The following is an 18,725-nucleotide window of genomic DNA, read 5'->3' on the forward strand; positions in this document are numbered from 1 at the left end:
TTCCCCCCAATCCCCGCACGCACCACTCCACTCCAGGTCTCTGTTCCTCTGACTGCTCGCAGTCCCTCCCGTAACTGGGGGGGTTCGGTAGCTGTCCTTTTGTGACAGGCTTACTCCCCTTGGCACCATGTCCTCCAGGCTCATTCACGGGGAACACGTGTCTTCTGGGCACGTCTCACTCCCCATGTCACACCTACAGATGCAGAGCCAGGTGCTTCTCACCAGTGAAGCCTTGTGCATGGAGGGGAAACCATAAATCACCCTGTTTGTGACAGCAGGGGTCTGGCTGCACGCGCAGCCTCATCCAGAAGGTCCGGGGTCAACAGCACCACAGGAGGCTGCTCTCAGCCCCCTCCTCCCCGGGCACCCCCGAAGCCTCCGACGCTGCCCCCTGGTCCGGCCCGAGAGCAAGAGGAGGTGTGAGCCAGGCTACTGGCACGTCTGTAAAGTAAGTCAGGGTAAGGTTCCACCGAGGACTGAACTTCTGTATTTGATGTCTGCCAGGTGCTGTCTTTAGGGCTTCGGGGAAATGAATGTCAACATAAATGACTGGCGGGGAAAGATGGACACTTCGAGGAAACATCAAATTAATGGCTCCATTACATTTCAGGCAGTTCTGCGATCTGAGCGGTAACACTAAACTGCATGATAAGAAAGACGGCTTGCTCCATAAAATAGAGCATTTATTATACGATCTTTGGTAGCATTTTGCGGCTGTTTGGCTGTTTTATGTAAGCCTTATTTTCCCAACTAAACTGTATGTTTCACAAACACAGTCTTTGAATTATTTCATGTCCATCATGTCCCGTGCTTAAATCACTGTCCTTAATAAAGTAGATGTTGAATAAAATACTACTGGTTGATCAAAAGCTGATTGATAGGACCATCTAAAACATAAAAAAATTAATTGATTAATCATCCCAAAAAAGTGTTACACAGGTAGTATTTATAGCTTGGTGGTAAAATGTGTACGTTCTACAGTCAAACGATCCCAAATTTGAGTCTCAGTTCTACTCAGGGTTGTTCTGAATTAAATGACAATACATTTAACATTATCAGCTTGAATCTGAAATATAAAAATATAGTAAATCATCAATTACCTTTCCACCATTAGCAGCAGTGGTGTTATTGCAATGGACTGAATGTTTGTGGTCCCCCAGAATTAATATGTTGAAACCTGACACCCCACTGTGATGGTACTGGGATGTGATTAGGTCATGAGGATGCAGCCCTTATGAATGGGATTAGTGTTCTTACAAAAGAGACCCCAGAGAGCTTCCCCACCCCTTCTGCCAACTAAGGACACAGAGACAAGATTGTTGTCTACAAACCAGGACGCCGGCCCTCACGATATACTCCGCCTGCACCTCGACCTTGGACTTCCTGGTCTCCAGGACAGTGAGAAATACATGTCTGCCGTGCAAACCACCCAGTCAGGGGAGCCACCCAGACAAACCATGGCAGCCGTGATACACTTTACACCTGTATCTTTACCTCTTCCTGTTTTCTGAACTGCAATTTCATAACTGAAAAGGAGTTTGTCTCAGGGTAAGTCCTAGAGAACAATGCTTGGTTTTATGTTTTATTCCCTTTCAGATATCCTGTTCTGTTACCAGGAAGCAGTAACTAGTGGTGGCGCATTAGAACAGCACAGATATCATGGATTTTTAGTCTTGGGAAAAGGAATAATTAGAAGAATGCCACTCGGTACAGTCAACTGGACGCTGATCATCTGTCAGTGTTTCCCATTGGTAGAACCCATTCAGAATCCACAGGGCGTGGCAACTCACCGATGGACTTCCTACTTCTAGGCACTTATTACAAAGATGCAGGTGAGACTTCTGTTTCCAACTGGGATACAGAGCATACGGAAGGCCTTGGATCTCATGATAACAAGAAACTTCACCTGGACAAAAGAAAAACGTGATTTCCTGTGCATCTAGGGAAGAGTAACAAACACAGAGAAGGCTTGATGACCCTAATCTGAACAAGAAAAAAAGCGCTTCGCAGGCGGGCTGAAAGCCCACGGAGGTTCCATACCCGTGCCCTGCCAGCCCGGCTCAGGGGAGGAGGAGCCACAGAGAGAGTCGGCGGGGACAGGAGGCCCCGACCAGCCTGACAGTGCCAGCTGGCAGAACAGATGGGAATCCGGAAGAACAACACATGCAAAAGCAAATTACCTTTCCGAGTAAGCCTTCAGACCTACCTCAGCCCCCAGAACTACCTGAGCAAGTGACAGTAGGAAGTTTTGAAAACTGAGAGAAATCACACAGTTCAAACATTTCCGTGATGTTTCCATCTCTGAGCTCACTGGCAAGTCAGTAGTATCTAAAGCTGTTGTCCAACCCTCTCTGAGCTCAAGCACTGGCAAAGATTAAATTAAAAAAAAAAAAAGGGCAGATTAGGTGAACTCAAACTAGTTAAAAGTATAACTCAGACTATGACTCAATATGTATTTCAGGTGAGTCATGAAAAACCAGTCTTCTGGGACATTATGCTGTACGCTAGAAATCGACACACTGTAACTGACTCTTCATTTCAATGAAAACAAACAAACAATAAATTGCTAACAATTCCAAAAAAATTAACAAAAAGAAAACAGTCTGCATGTAACTCTTCCGGTTAAGTTTTCACATGGATGCTCAGCCCTGCCTTCACCAGCCGCGTGACCTCGTGCAGTCAGTGTCTCCCTCACTGCCTCTCCTCTGTAAGGTGGAGACATCCCCACCTCGCAGGCGTAAGGGGAGCAGAATAACGCCTTGAACCTGGTACCTGCTCTGGGCTCCACTGAAGGAATGGATGAGAAGAGACTCATGCACCACATACTCACAGCATGAAGTCCAAACTCTGGATCTGCCATGCCAGGTCTCTCCATCCCCCGACTCTTTCCCCGCTCGAGCATTTCACTTCAGAAAGCAAATCTAACCTGCCAGAGGTGCCCCAGACCTGCCCTGCAGTTTCCTGCCTCAGTCCCTTGACCGGGTGCTACCCATCTGGCTAGAATCTCCCTCTGAGTTTCACCCCTGACTCCCCACCACCAGCCCATCACATCACTGCCTAGCACCCACCCTTCCTTTAGAGCGAGGTAGATCTGACTGGGCTCAGATCGGAAAGCCTCCCTGGGTGTGCACCCTCTGCACCTTTCAGGCCAAGCTCACTCTGCCCACAGCATCAGCTTCTGGGGGGCACAGGACATGAACCTGGCATTTTCTGGTGCAAGGAAGCACCTCAGGACAAACTTGCTGAGTATGCGGAGCTGGGGAGCGACCCAGCCGGGGACACCATGAAAGGTCACCCTTCTGGTGCTTCCCTAGCCAAGAAGTTGACCTCTAACCCAAACAGTTCAAAGAGCGCCAGGAAAGGCCCCAGGTGAGGAGGGACCGAGCCCCTCCCTCCCACCCACTGACAGCTGCACCCACCCCTCTGCCCTGGAGCTGGGACCTCCGGATGCAGCTCCTCCAGGCCCCACCCCGCCTCCAGCAACCCCTGGACCACAGCCTCCTGAGACACCTGAACCCCGCCGCTCAGAAATGTGAGGATGAGAGGCCTTTATCATTTGGGGGACACTAAGTTTTGGGCTCACATGTTATATAACAATGGATAATACAGATTTTACTTCAACCCTTGGCTTTCTTTTTGTCCAGTGTAGCCATTCATCTCAGTGTCTGTTTCACAGATAAAACCATCATCAAAGGGGCATAAAGGATGCATGTTCTAATTCCCTGCGGCCACACTCACCAAAGAGACACCAGCCCTCTCGGATTCTAAAACGGTTTAAAAGGTAGCCTAGTTTCTATTCAGATGAAGTGGGTCAACTATATAATTAAACCATAAAAACAGAATGAGCTGAATGATACAAGAAACAGTTCCATTTTCTGTGAGTTAAATTTGTTTCCAAACAGCACTTATTTTAATTGTAGAATACGCATTTCACTAGATGTCACTTTAAATCCTCATAATTTAAAAAAATGTATGTTTCTGCTCACCGGTGGGGGCAATCTAACTTAAGGACCGGAGACTAAATTTAGAAGTTCTCTTCACTCATTTCATTTAAATGTAATCAATTTAATAGTATCTATAGTAATTTTTATTGAAATAAGAAAAAGAGTTCCAAGAACATAAACTGTATGTACTCTACAACAAAAAAGAGACAAGCTATCTGGATATAAGGAAGGTCATTACCTCAGCTGAAAAAAATTAAAATTCCCAAGAAAAGGATATTATTTCGTAAACATTTTTAAATCTAAGGAAGTAAGTATGTTCTCTTGGCCCAAAGTCTTCAAGTCAATAAACAAAGATATCTCGGCGGGGGGGGGAGGGTATAGCTCAGTGGTAGAGTGCCTGCCTAGCAAGCACGACGTCCTGGGATCAATCCCCAGAACCTCCATTTAAAAAAATAAATAAACTTAATTACCCCCCAAAATAAACAAAGATTTCTCATACTCACTGCATTTCAAAATATTTTATAAAAACTGAGTATGCTCCAAGAACAGATGTCCATTAATTTTTTAATTTTAAAATAAAATCTGAAGGTGACAGTTTTACTTCTAAATGTCTTAAAATGTTTGATTAAATGGTGCCCCAGAAAGCAAGTCATAACTGAACTGATATTCTAAATACGAAAATGCACAGGGACTAAAGTACAAATAGAAAATGGGCAGAGAAAACCATACGAGCCTGCAGCTCGTTCAGCAGAAGTGCTATATTAAAAATTATCCACTTGGTTCCAGGTTCTTGGAGAGAAAGTCAAAGCCTGTGACACCACAGGTGGTCTCCTCCGGGAGAGCGTGCTAACCCCTCTGTCTTCCCAGCATCTTCCCTACAAGACATCCACCTTCAGTCACCCTTCCTCCTGCTCAGGATCCTGCAAAGTTCTCTGGCGCCTGGGGACTCTCTAATCAAGCACCATGCACTTCTAGAAGCAAACGTTTAGGACTTCACTCTGATCAGCGCTTCAGCATCACCAGGGAATGCCTTAAACATGCAAATTCTCAGGCCCTCCAGGACTCACTGAATCAGAAACTCTGGGAACAGCCCCGCAGTTTGTGTTTAACCCTCCAGGTGAGTCTAGTTGCTAGAGTCTGTGAGTCACTGGCCCAGAACAAGGTCCCCAGGAGCCACCTGTGCAGCACCGTCACCCCAGGGGTGACCTCTACAGAAGCCCCAGTTACCACTCGGACACGGCACAACCCCAGGCGCTCTGACCGGCCGACAGTGGGGACTGCTGGCATCTGTCTTCTTGAAGGGCCTTTCGAGGAAGAACTGACACCTGTTATGCCAAGTTCACCCTGTGAGGCCCTATTCTGCTTGGCCCTCTGCCAAGGCAGAGAGAGCAGAAGGCAAAAGCCTGAGCACGGTAGGGCTGGGAGAAAAATGCACAGAAAATCCCTGTTCCCGGGAGACACGCGGTCCAGCACGGGAACCAACGCTCCGGAACTGGAGGCCGGCTCCCTGGCTCCCCTCCCACTCTACTTACAAGCATTTATCAGTTTATTTTGGTGTTAAAGAGAGACGTGACCTTGGTTTCCAGCACTGTGCCCCTGAGAGAGTGCCCTGAATAGACTCTGTTAAATCTACCGTGGAGCAGACTCAGAGTGAGCACAATGGAATAAACCCAAAATGAGGAGGAAAAAAGATGGTGCTAGAAATGACAACAGCCACACTAGGTTATAGGTGAAGCTGATGTGTGTCTGGACGGAAACGATCTTGGCCTCAGTGGGGACAGAGCCCACAGTCCAGCCCCTCTGGACCCCTCCTTCCCATCCTGCCAACAACCCCTCTAGGCCTGGGGAAGGTGGGGTTGGCAGAAGGGACATCTGAGGGTAGCGTGAACCCCAAGGCCTCTGGAGCAGCCCCAGGCAGGGAGGCACCAGCCAGGCAAGACAACGTGGGAATGCTAACTCCATCCTGCCAGCTCGGGTGGGCGTGGTGAGACGCTGACGCCAGGAAAGGGAGGGTCAGGCTGGCGCGGGGGAGCAGAGTGGGAGCCTCTCTTTCTGCCCACTGCCAAGGTCAGGGCTCTGGTTCACTGTGCACAGACGCTAGACCAGCTCTTCCACTCGCCACATCTCAGCTCTCTGCACCACGTTAGGTGGAACTGTAATAACACCAACCCTGCAGGTTGCTCTGAGAAAGACAGAGGATCACCCAGGTGACTTCCAGCTCCCTCGCCAGCACAGGAGCCCAGAGCTCTGCCAGCCAGGTACTGCGACCACCCAAACATACCCAGAGAGCACCCTGTTCATGGCCCAGAGACATAACCAGCTCCTCTTTGAGATATTCTACTCAAGAGATGATTAAGTTCTAAGAAACCTTCCCCCCTCCACACAGGACTTAATAAGACTTGCCCTTTTTTTGTTATGAAATAATATTTTCTTGGGAATTTTAATTATTTTTTTGCTGAGTTAATGCTCTTCCTTATTTTCAGAAAGCTTAGCTCTTTTTGTTTGTTTGTTTTAGAGTATATGAAATTTACATTCTTGGAATGCTTTTTCTTATTTCAATAAAAATTAATATAAATACTATTACATTGATTACATTTAGATAAACAGAATGAAGACAATTTCTAATTTTGAATAGAAAAAAGTAACCTTTAAGTATTGTTTCTCATCTACAAAAAATACATAAAAAACTGAAAAAGGTGCCCACCGCTAAGCTAAATATTTAATATGAAAACTTCAACAAGGTCAAACATACAACGCCTACCTTCCTAATGCAAAGAGTTTAAACAAGCAACTTACAGGCCAAAAGTTACATTAAGAAGGCCTCTAGTTTTACTTTAAACCTTGCTTTCTTTCACAAAAAGATGTGAGATACCTTCCAGAAAAAATAAAATAAAACCAGAGAAAAACAGAAAATTAAAATTTCAAGACTTGGAGAAAACTAAAGCCTAGAAACAGGTCAAGATAGAGAAAAACTGGCCACGATTTCCTTCTAAGTTGCTGCAGTTGAGCTTCAATTTGCTTAAAATGTATTGTTTATACTCAAATTATTTGCCTCGCATGTTTCTGACAAGGTTTTAAGCGTGTAAAATGTCGAGCACACTGGGCGATGACAACGCACGTACTGACGTCTCCACCAAAACACAGCGGGAGGTGTGGTGCGGCCACTTCTGGAACGTCCTTCCCCCACCGTGGAGAGGAGGGCGGTCGAGAGAGCTGCTTGGTCAGGGAGGTGATTCCAGGAGGGTCTAAGATCACTCCTTGCCCCCGAAATGTTGCCAACAGCCATTTACCAGACACTTGGCAGATCAAAGTTGAGGGACCCAAAGCAGTGGATGGGTTACATAAATCAGCTCTAGAAAGAATTTTCCACAACATGCCTCTTAGATTGTTAAGAGCTCAGACAGTTCCTAACTTTCAACTGCAGTTCAAAAGCCCTGACCATTATGCAGAATCCTCCACTTGTCTATGGAGGCAGCCACGAGGTACCCAGTGGTACCTAGCCAGAATGTTCTTAGAAAACAACAGTCTGAAGGCCACTCTAGAGGTTAGAGACAATATATCATTAGTCCTTACTCCCAGCACCCAGCACAGAGCCTGAGCACACACGCCCTCCATGCACGCACTCAGTGGATGTGCTCCGGACCACAGCTGGTGTGGACGACCTTCCTCAGACCACCAGGACCTGATCAGACTTGACCTCTTCACAGATAACCTTAGTTTATGTTCCCTCACATCACTAAAATGAAACAAGCTCTATGGGAAGCCTGAGAGCATCCCCCAGCCTGTTCCTGACACAGAAATCAATATAAGATATTCTGGGAACTGAGTTCAACGAGCTACAGACATAGACACACCACAGACACGACTACGCCATCAACCACAACTCTGCATGCCCTAAGCTGTCCTCAAGCTCATCAGGGGAGACGTTTCCAGTATGAATCTACAGAACTGTTCTGATCATCTAACCAAAAAAAAAATGCAGTTAGCTTGGCATGCTTTGTTCTTAGTGAAACTATTCTTGCTTTTAGTTATTACTACTTCCTTTTCTACAAGTGCACAGCCATCTGCTTAACACTATGTTTTAAAATCCTGCCAAGGATATGAAGTAACAGCAATGAATTGTAGAATCTAAAACAGCGTCCTCCCAGGGAAACCGAATGCAAGCCACAAATGCAAACTACACGTGCTATTTTAAATGTTCCTGCAGCTATATTAAAAACCAGAAGAAGCAGGTGAAATCAACTTTGGTAATATATTTTACTTAACCCAGTCCAAGATACTATCATCTCAACATGTAATATAAAAAATTATTAGTGAGCTATTTATACTCTTTTTTCAAGAAAATCTTCAAAATCTGGTATTTTACACTCACAGGATATCACAGTTCAGGGCAGCCACATATCCAGTGCTCAGTGGCCAGTGGCCAGATGTGACCAGTGGCCAGCATACTGGACAGCGAAGGTCCAGGATCTCTTGGTATTTTCTGAAAAAAATCAGAGCACTTGTTTTTTCCTTTTATTTTTTTATTTTGCTGTTGTTTTAATTTTTAAATTTATTTTTATTGAAGTATAATTTACAATGTTGTGTTAGTTTCAGGTGTGCAGCAAAGTGATTCAGTTACATGGAGAGATATATATATATATTTTTTTTTTTTGATACTTGGCACCTCTTGTCTTCCCTACGATCTCTCAGGATATTATCAGTAGTGATACCTTGATCTCATCTACAAACTCCTTCAGCACCTGAGAGGCCACTCGCCTCAATCCTGAGATGCAGGCTGCTCTCTGAGTAGCAGCATGGGTCAAGACTGAAGCAGATATTCACATGAAGCTGCTGGCTTGAATACAATTCATGGCGCTCTATCAGGGCTTGCAGTAGTGATAAGGCAGAGACAAACTTTTATGCCTTTGCATTCAAGTTACTTGAGCATCACAAAAGAGGTGATTGTTTCTTCTGCTCTTTTAACTTAGACCACACACAGTCAAGGAAATAGGAAGGAGGGATGGCGGAAGCCTTTCAGGGTGACCAGGATCCCAGGAAGCAGAGCAGAGGGAACAGCAGGTGCAGGAGCAGGCACAAACCAAGAGCGCACCGTAAACCACAGGTCAGCCGGCTCAGTGGGGAGGCGCTGCTCCGGAAGGCCCAGGTGCACCGTGCCAGCCCGTCCGGCAGGGCAGCGCCTTCCTGGAGGAGCGGGAAGAGGCGGGTACCCTGTCTTAACACTGCGGGGCTCGGCTCACTCACAAAGGCTTGGGAAAGGGTACTTTGACAACACGTTTTCAGAACAGCTTACTCAGTTCCTGAAATGCTTTGATTCTACTACATGGGTGTGCGGTCGATTTTCTGTGTCAACTTGACCAGGACTGGAGGTGCCCAGATAGTGGGTTAAACGTGGATCTGGGGGTGTCTGCAGGAAGTTTCTGGGTGAGATGAACATCTGAATTAGTGGACAGAGGAAAGCGGGTGGCCCTCCGCAGTGTGGGCAGCCTCGTCCAGTCTGTGAGGGGCCTGAACACAGCAAAAAAAGTGCGAGAGGGAGAGTCGGACCTCTGTCAGATGGGTGAGCTGAGACGTGGGTTCCCTCCTGCCCCACACTGGGGCTGACCCGCCACATCGTCCCTCCTGGGCCTCCAGTGTGCAGACGACAGGTCATGGGGCCCCCCAGCCTCCTTAACAGCATGAGCCAAATTCTTAAAATAACTTTCCTCGAGATGGAGATGGAGACAGAGGTTCCATTGGTTCTGTTTCTCTGGAGAACCCTACCACGAGGTGTAGTGAAAAATAAACACTATCTGGTAAATGGAAAATCCAAGTTAAAATGAGGACCCTTAAGCATTTCAGACACGAAACGTATGAAGAATTTGAGAACACCTCGGGATGCTGAATTAAAAGGCCTTGCAACGGGGCCTCTCTACCATTAACTCAGCCCCACCTGAACACCTTTTGGGAAAGACCCAAAGAAAGGAAATAGCTTTTCAACAGCTGATGGCTTCACACTGAAATGACTTTGGAAAAGGCACGTGGAAAGAACAATTGGGGATTAACAACCAAAGAGGTTCGGTCCTGTGCTAGCGAATTCTGAAAGGAAAAATATCTGCAGGGGAAATCCGAGAAGCACAGGACACACGAGCTGGAGCAGGTCACCACAGGGTGAGGGCAGGGCTGCTTCTCACGGGGAAAACGCAGCCCCTGCGAAGCTCGCACTGAACACCGGGGTTACAGCTGGCCAAGTGGAGTTCTCATACACACAGCCACATACACCCCCCACCAGCTACATGACATGTGTGAGGCTCCCATCACTTGTACAGAAAAGTCACTTCCAACCAACTTCCAAACAACACAGGTAGACCACAAGTCCCCTCTAGCACGACCTAACAGAATATTTCGACTTCCCACAAAATACACATGTATATGACTCTAACACTCTCCCCCTCTAAGAGCTGTAAATATAAATTCACTAACAAGAATCAGAAAAAAAACTCCATTAAATTAAAGAACTAAGTTACTGGACAGTCTGTCCCCTGAAAGATGGTGGCCACTTTGACTAAAACACTGTAAGAAGGCTTATGGCTACACACCCGAGTCTTGCTGCAGGTTAACACAAAGCCTACAGAAGCAGGGACTCGTCATGTTCCAAACCCACACAATGATTTCTCTCCTTCCTTCATGGTCACTAAACAAGAACAAAATTTATTGGGAAGAAAAACATCTGATTCTTAAAAATCACAACATTCCAATCAGTGATCATTTGAATGAGCACAGGGCAAGGATGGATTAAAAGGATTCAAAAATCCCCAACTCACAGTCAAGTGTACAAGGAACCTCTTAATTCACCCTGTTCTAATCATGCAGTCAAAACACAGAAGTGCTGTCCAGGTTCACCAGTATTTCCCAGTGAGTTCCCAGTTTCCAAGTGTCCATTTCTGACCACCACTGAGCACAGTGGTCCCCTGATAGCCAGGGAAGGGAAGACGGTGAACAGCCTGCACGTGTGTGAATAAATACACACACACATCCAGGATTGTGGAGCGTCTGCGCAAGGATTTGAAAATCCACCTTTATAGTCTGTTCACTAAACTTTACCCAAAGATTCTAGTCAACAAGCAAGCACTGGAAAAGATTAAAAGCCTGGAGAAGAACATGTAAATGTTCTTATTCCTAAAATGGGCACGATTTCCTTTTGAAAAACACAAATAGCATCCAAATCAGCGCACCAACAAAAGTCGTCATCATGGGATGCGGTTATCATCAGTAACAAAATATGACTTAGAAATCGGGCGAATAACCCACAGTCCAGACTGCTGGCTGGGCAGGTCCCTGGGATGCCGGCTCCCTCCGCAACTTCTGTGCTGGCTTCCCGGGTGGCCAGAGCACCGTGTCAAGCACCGGCCCCTTTAACAGCCGGTGCACTTCCCCACCACACTCGCCTTTGTGGTTTACAGGAGGTGGCGCCTGTAAGCTGGCATCTCAGGCAATAGGTAAGCTTCTGGGGACATTCACTGGAAGACAAAGCAGGTGACCCTCTCTGAAAGGCCAGGCAAAACGACAAGCATGTCCCACTACCCCAGGAAACCCATGTTTCCAGGTAGAAATGCTCCCTCTCTGCCAAACCCTGACCCCTGACTCTAAGACACATCTCTCTGCCTGGGTTCTCTCAAGGCCAACTGCGGGCATGGTTGCTGGACTGCGGGTTCATACTCCTTGACTAAAAGCCCATTATATTGGAGCACAAAAAACACAGTGGAGAGAACCCTGCCTGAGGATAGGCCTTTGTGCTGTGCCTTCAGGGTCCCCTGGGGGACCTCGTAGTCAGCAGTGTCGTGCACACAGTACGTTCAGTATATACGAGGTAAGCCCTGCCGTGTGGCCTGGCACCCTTCTGGGCCCTGCGGATACAGCAGCCCACACGACAGTGACTTATAACAACACGCAAACAAAGGATACAATTTCCCTTAGGAATGAGGGCTGTGAGTAAAATAAAATAGGACTTCAGGACAGACTGTGGCTGAAGGTGGGCGACCTTAGCTTCAGAGGTCAGAGTGAGTCTCTGAAAAAGTGAGTTTCTGCATGTGACCCATGTGATGAGAATATACAGAACGCACGAAAGGCCGAATAAAATCCACAGGACAAGACCACCTAACAGCAACCAGCCTCCAGAGGGCCTGGCATTCTGCAAGCACCATCCTCCTAAAACCTCACAATCATCCTATGAAATAGGTACTGCAATTATCCCCACTTTACAGACCTGGAAACTGAGGTTCCAGAAGCCTGGGTAACTTGCTCAGCTCCTGCAGAGCTGATCTTTGCACCTAGACAGGCTCAACTAGAAAACCTGTACTCTCCCTGTCCCTCGGTAACCAGCTTACCTATTTGCTGGCCTCTAACTAAGTATTTGGCTTGGAATCCCCATGGCTCTGCCCAAGGCCTCATCCTGTCCTGCTCCCAGTGGTGACACACAGAGAAACAAAGCTTGGAACTCCCGAGGGACTGACACACATTCTGATCCAGCAGATGGTGTTTGTGACTCCCCTGGAACCTGACAAACCTGGGCTGTCCCAGTTTCCTTGATCTATGGCACCAACAGTTTGTGATGCACCTGGAGCAAGAGCCTCTGCAGATGCCTTCTCTTGTGGATTTTTAAGCCTCAGAAAGACTACTTACACAGGACCAATCTTCTATACCAGCTTTCAATCCAGGGGCAGGCGATTCCCCTACACAAGGCCCCAGGTCCTTCCAAGTCACAGAATTCAACTTGTATTGTTCAGAAACAAACAGAAATGAAATACAAATTCGCAAGCCCGCTCAGCTTGAGCTCCAGAAAATATCGTATTTCACCAACTCTAAGGCACATCTATTTTCCTGTGTTAATACCTGAAATCAGGATCCTTGTCACCAAGGGTGGTGTGTCCTAGCTGAGCTGGCAGTTTGCTTTCATTCTTAGTGGCACAGGCGATAATGATGCATCTTCAGATCACTGGTGTGTCAGGTTAGCAGAAATTCGGCATCCTGCAAACATGGATTTCCCACCAACAACTGGCACTGGTCACCACAACAGCTTTCTAACCAGCTCCCCGCTCCACTCCTCCTGAATCATTCTCCTCAAGGCAGGCAGAGTGAGCAGCCAAATCTGCAAAGGAGGGCCTGACCCGCCTGTGTCACACCCTCCGGCAGCTCCCACTACATTTAGAATAAACAGACACACCCTCCAGGGCCTACAGGGAAGGCCCTGCTGAGCTGGTTCCTCTGCTGCTGTCTCCTATTTCCTGCAAAGGCCACAGGGCCTTTGCACAGGCCATCCATCCTCTCTGCTGGGAGACCTTCCATAGGTTGACTTTCTTTTTCACTTGTCTCAGCTGAAGCATAATCTGTGAGGCCCTCCCAGACCACTCGCATTCCTGACTGCAATTATTACTGCTTCAAAGTAGCTTTCCACTTTTGTTTATTTTGCCCCACTTCACACTGGAAAGCCTTAAAGAGGCACTTAAAGAGCCACTGCATGCCAGGTGCTGGGACTAGGCAGTGCCCAGGGACGGCAGGGAAGGCACTACCTGGTCCCAGCACCTGGCATGCAGTGGATCCTCTGTAAATATCTGTTTAATATAACAATCATAATTGAAGAAATTACAAAACTGCATTATTTCACAAAATCATTTTCTTTTCATGACATTCCAGTCAACAAGACAAAAAAAAATTGCTGCCAAGAATGACCATTTTGAAGGATAGCAGTGATGCTTCCTGAAAAAGACAAAAAGATGAAACAAACTTCTAGTGTGGCTCTGAGGAAAAAAATTCTTTGCATCACAACAGAACTAGTCCAAAATTTCCCATATGCTTCTGAATTGTATTTTTAAAAGCTCTATCTGGAGCTGGACAATTTCAAAACCCACTGATCTTGCTCTGATGTATAAAACAGCACAGAATTCTTATAATTCTTCTAGGAACCTGTCTGCCAAATGACATATTGTTTCCTTTGGCTGAGTATTCACCTTTGAACTTCTCTCTAAAGTGTTTACAATTTTAAAAACTCATCTTTAGCGCCAGTTTCAGTTTAGAGTTGTTTAATTATACTGGGAAAAGGAAGTAATTTGTTTCACCGACTAACATTTCCTTAAAAAAAAAATAGTAAAACAAGACTCATGCCTTTAACTCCTGTGCTATTATGTGATTCTCTTTATGCGACTCAAACTGCGAAAAATTAAAAATGTAAAAATCACATGCAGGCCCTTCTCACAAGTAGGAGGGAACCTAACATGTCAGGAGAGGAATGAATATGCATGATTTAAGTTTATTAATTTTGTGTCACAAAAGATCACGCAGGAACAAAACCAAGTTTAAAAACAGGATGAAATGTATTCTGCAACACATTTCCTTGCCCATATCTAATTGCTTGTAATCAATTGTTTAAATCATGACATCCATGAACAATGAAAAACTAAATTGCTAACTACTATTCTCCAAAATCTTCCATGCAAATCTTCCCATAACTTATCCGGTCAAAATTCACAATCAATGCTATGTTTAGCTTCTTTGATAAACACTTTGGGTGTAGTCTGTGTTCTCTTCTGAGCCATTCTCAAGTATTGCTTTTGTGTATTTCTATAATGTTTTCAATACCAAAGAAGACCACCATTAAAAAATTAAATTAGGCTCTGGCTAAACTGTTAAAGTTCAAAAATTAAAAAACAAAACAGAATAATGAATACATGGAACAGGGATTTGATCCAATGTTCCATTAACCATCAATGTCCCCTCTGCTGCATTTTAGTGATTAAAATGAATAAACCTCCCTCCACCCAAAGGAAAGAAAATCACTGAGGGGACAGGGGAGCTGGGACTTTCGCCAGATCGCCTGGGCCACAAAGCCAAAAACAGACCAGACGTGACGACTTCATAATCTAAGCCATTTGCATTGACCTTGACTTAGTCCTGTCATCCTTCTCCTCAACCCTCTGAAAATAAGCAACTTATAACAAGGTGCTGTGAAATCTTAGGGGGTCTCCTCTGAAAATTAAAAGCAGTTTAATTTCTCCCATTTGGGGCCCTTTAATGCCCAAATGCTACTCAGGCCATTCAAAACATGTCACTGATTTCCGAAGAAGAGATTTGTGGGGATCGGACCCAAAAAGAATGTCGTGAAGGCTTTGCGAGTGCACAAAACAGGGGTTCTCATGCCACGCTGATGGGGCAGGAAGACCCAGGTGCTCCAGGGCACCCACATACCTGGGTGAAGATCGCAGCTTTGCTACTGAAGAGATCTGTGACTTGGCTGAGTCACCCTGCCTCACTGCAGCACGGAGATAACAGCCCGAACCCTGTGCTGGGGGAGCTAGGAGACTGGGACCGGCACCGCCCTGGGACTGGGCCAGTTCCAGACCCGGCCTGCAGAGACACCTCAGAGCACAATCCAGAAAGCCCTCACTCCGAGCGCACCTCCCCCTTCCTATCCTTGGTGCGACACTATAGGATGAATATATTTTTTTGTAGATGAGTCATGGCCCTGCAGAGCTTCAGAGCCTTCATCCTGAATCTCAATTCTCACTGCATCACACCGGGAGTCAGCATAATGGCAAAAACCAGAATAAATGAGAATTCACCCGAGGAAGCTGTTCTTGTAAATAAAGTCAAGAAGCAAGTAGGTTTCTTAGCATGTGTTCCTCTCTCCTAGACGTTAAGTATTGGGGGGAAAAAATCCAGGTTAGCTGGAGATCCCCTAGGCCTAGACCAATCAACCTTACTCTGTTATGGGAAAATAAGAGGAAACGGTACAGTTGATTAAATAATATAAAAACAATGTTTTTCTTAACACTTGGAATACCATGATTTTCAGAGAGAAAAATCCAGAAGTAAAGAGTCTTAAAAAGTTTAAAATACAAAGGATAAACCTTTAAAATATTTTATTCCTAAGAAGATTGTTAGACGGTGTCAGTGCAGAGAGAGTATGTACTGGGGAGAGGGCAAGCTATGGCAGGCTAGATGTCGGTCCCTCGGGTTCTGCTTGACCGCACATGCGCCCCGTCCACCAGCACTGCTCACAGCGCCACCTACCGCCCCACTGTGCCTCCAGCAGCCTTGGCTCTGCAGGGCCCCAAGAGTTAACCCCAGGCATTTGCTTAGCTAAGTAAACTGTTTAGGAATGAAAAAGATGTCACTTCAAAGTTAAAATCGGGGAGGCAGCGGGGGGCCTCAAAATGAAAGTAAACTCCTGGCAATCTTTTAAAATCCAAGTAGCACAAACATCATCTTTCGGTTACTCACCCATAACAAGCAGTTTTTATTTTTCTTAGCTAGTTACACTATAAACCCTGCTCTGAAGATTTTAAAGCATGGGTAAGAATTCTAGGTGCTGGGTGACGTGTATACAGTACAGATATTTACCTTTCAGTACCTTTTGACACTGGGAGTTTCCCAATTGCTGTGCTAGCTGCAACTAGAAATTGAAAGTATTATTCGAAACCTATAGAACAAGGGGGTTCGCGAGGGGGTTCAGAGCCCAGGTTTCTCCTAATGCCTAGGCTTCTCCTTAGTCAATTAGGCCAATAAGGATAATGAAGTCTCACTATGAAATGAACCTGGATACCACCGGGTAAAGGGCTGTGTCCTCGTCCTGACGGATCCACCACATACAGCACACAGCACCACACAGAAGTTCGTCGGTCATAAGCAAAACAATAACCCAGCCTCAATTCCGGTCTAAAATTAAGCCACAGATTTAAAACAGACCACGATTTAAAAGATTTGGGATGTAAAAACCCCCAAACAACCTTTTCCAAACAGAAAAAAAAAAAAACCACATAGACTGATAATAAAAATTAAAAATAAAGCCAGCTGACACTTACCTAGCACCATGTTCCAGACACTATCCTAAGCTCTTTGCAGATTATCAGGTTGACAAAATACCATTTACAGTAATACCACAGATTAAAAACTATAGGGTAATCAATGAGACGTTCCCCTCTCGGAAGAACTCTGGCTTACCATTAACTCGCCCTTACATTAAAATAACTCTGCTTAATAAATAGCTCACTTGAATGACCGGAGGTAGTGATTCACAAAATAAGTACAAGTTAAGGCAGGTATTTTCTTCCATGGAATGACTCTCAATATAAACTGGTCTTGGAGGAAGGGGGTAAATAAATATCTTCACTACCAACAGGGGAAATGAAGAAAATGGAAGTCATACTATTTATATGGCCAAAAATGCTTATTCTATCATATTCCCTTTCTCAAAAGCAGACCAGTTTGTAGTCCTTACCACGCCAGCCATGGAGTGTTGTCACAGATGTGTGCCAGATTTTGCACAGGGCATGACCGTGAGGAAAAACGCAAGGCTGGCTTGGACCTCGGGTACGAGAGCAAGCTGGCTTCTTTCTGTGGCTCAATAAATCTGAGTAACAGCTTGAAAGGGTTAAAAAGCCGGGCACCGGGGGTTTTCTTTCCACTCTACAAAGTGACTGAGGCATACAGGAAAGTTCTCTCCGCTTCCCGCCACCCCCCACCCCCAGCCTGCACGGAGGGCGAGCTGTCACTGCCCCTTCACACGCCGCAGCTCCGGTTCTAACCAGCATCGCAGGGCACCCGGCCGGGCAGCAGGCTTCGGCGGCTTCCCACAACCTGCACGCGCTTGGTTGCCAAATTCCGAGCCCGTCCGCGGGGTGACGGGGGCACGAGCGAGCCAAGGACAGTTTAATTCTGTGTCAAATCTCTATGCTTTCAAAGAAAGTCGAGACAGTTGAGACCACGGATGGAGCTGGAGGTGGGTAACCAAAAACAAACTTTCTGAGCCTCTGAATCTGCATTTCTGGCCGGAATTCCCAGCCAGCGATTAGGGGATACTGATACGCCCAAAGTACTTAGCACCCGAGATCGGAAGCCGTGCGAGGACACCTGGCCGAGGGGAGCCCCCGTCCCTCGCCCATCCCTTCCTCCTCCTCCGGAGCCCATCGCCCGCGCCCCGCACGCCCACCCCCGCGCCGCCGCGCTGCCAGCGCGCCCGGCCCCCGCCCCGGCCTCCGCCCGGCCCTCCGCCGCCTCGGGGCGCGCAGCGAGCGCGCGGGGGGCGCAGGGAGGCCGCGGCGCCGCGCCTCGGCTCGCGGCCCGGAACGCCGGCCGGGGTCCGCGCGGGCCAGGCGGCCCCCGGGCGGGGCTGGACGGAGACCCAGGCCGGCCGGGGAGCGGCAGGGGCGGACCCGGCTACTCTCCCGCCGCGCGCGAATTCGGCTTTGTCCGCCATCGGGGCGCGGCGCGGCCACCCGACCCGGTCCCCGGCCCCCGGCCCCCGGCCCCGCCTTACCTCAGCCGCGCTCCCGGGGACGCCGGGGAGGGAGAGTCGGGGCGCGCGAGGGACGGGGTCCGGGCGGCCGGTGCCGACCGAGGGCGGGGCGCGGACGAGGCGGGCCGACGGGGCCCCGGACGCGAGGCCGTGGAGCGCCCGGCTGGCGGCAGCCGCGGCGGCTCGGTCTGCGCCGAGTGGGAGGGCTCAGGCCGGCTTCGCCCGACAGCGAGGGAGGGAACTTGGAGCGAGTTGCGGCGGCCCAGAGCGCGTGTCCCGCGGGGTGGGCACGCCCCCAGGGCGCCCCGCCCCCGGCCCCACCCCCGCCCGCACCCCCACTCGCAGCCCCCTCCCCCATCTCCGACGCCTCCCTTCCCTCTCACCCAAACCCCTCCCCTCACTCCCACCCCCAAGCCCCAGCCCCCGCTCCCCGCCCGCCCCACCTCCAAAGCCCTCCGGCGCCCCACCCCCACTCCCACCCCGGTGAAGAATCGCGCATCTCCACCGCCGGG

General features: G+C 47.8%; 1 protein-coding gene across 3 annotated transcripts in view; it reads right to left on the reverse strand.

Annotated features, from left to right (window-relative positions):
* Positions 1–18,437, reverse strand: part of FAM110B (family with sequence similarity 110 member B) — a 116,618-nt gene extending 98,181 nt beyond the window's left edge. For 2 of the 3 annotated variants that reach the window (XM_072951937.1, XM_072951935.1), the window contains exon 1: positions 18,235–18,437. The gene's annotated coding sequence lies outside the window, so the exon portion shown is untranslated. Of the gene's footprint in view, positions 1–1,790; positions 1,907–18,234 lie in introns of all 3 variants that reach the window. The other variant, XM_072951936.1, reaches the window with a different exon arrangement.
* Between the last annotated feature and the right edge of the window lie 288 nt (positions 18,438–18,725).

This window comes from Vicugna pacos, chromosome 29 (genome assembly GCF_048564905.1).
Source record: "Vicugna pacos chromosome 29, VicPac4, whole genome shotgun sequence".
Taxonomy (NCBI): domain Eukaryota; kingdom Metazoa; phylum Chordata; class Mammalia; order Artiodactyla; family Camelidae; genus Vicugna; species Vicugna pacos.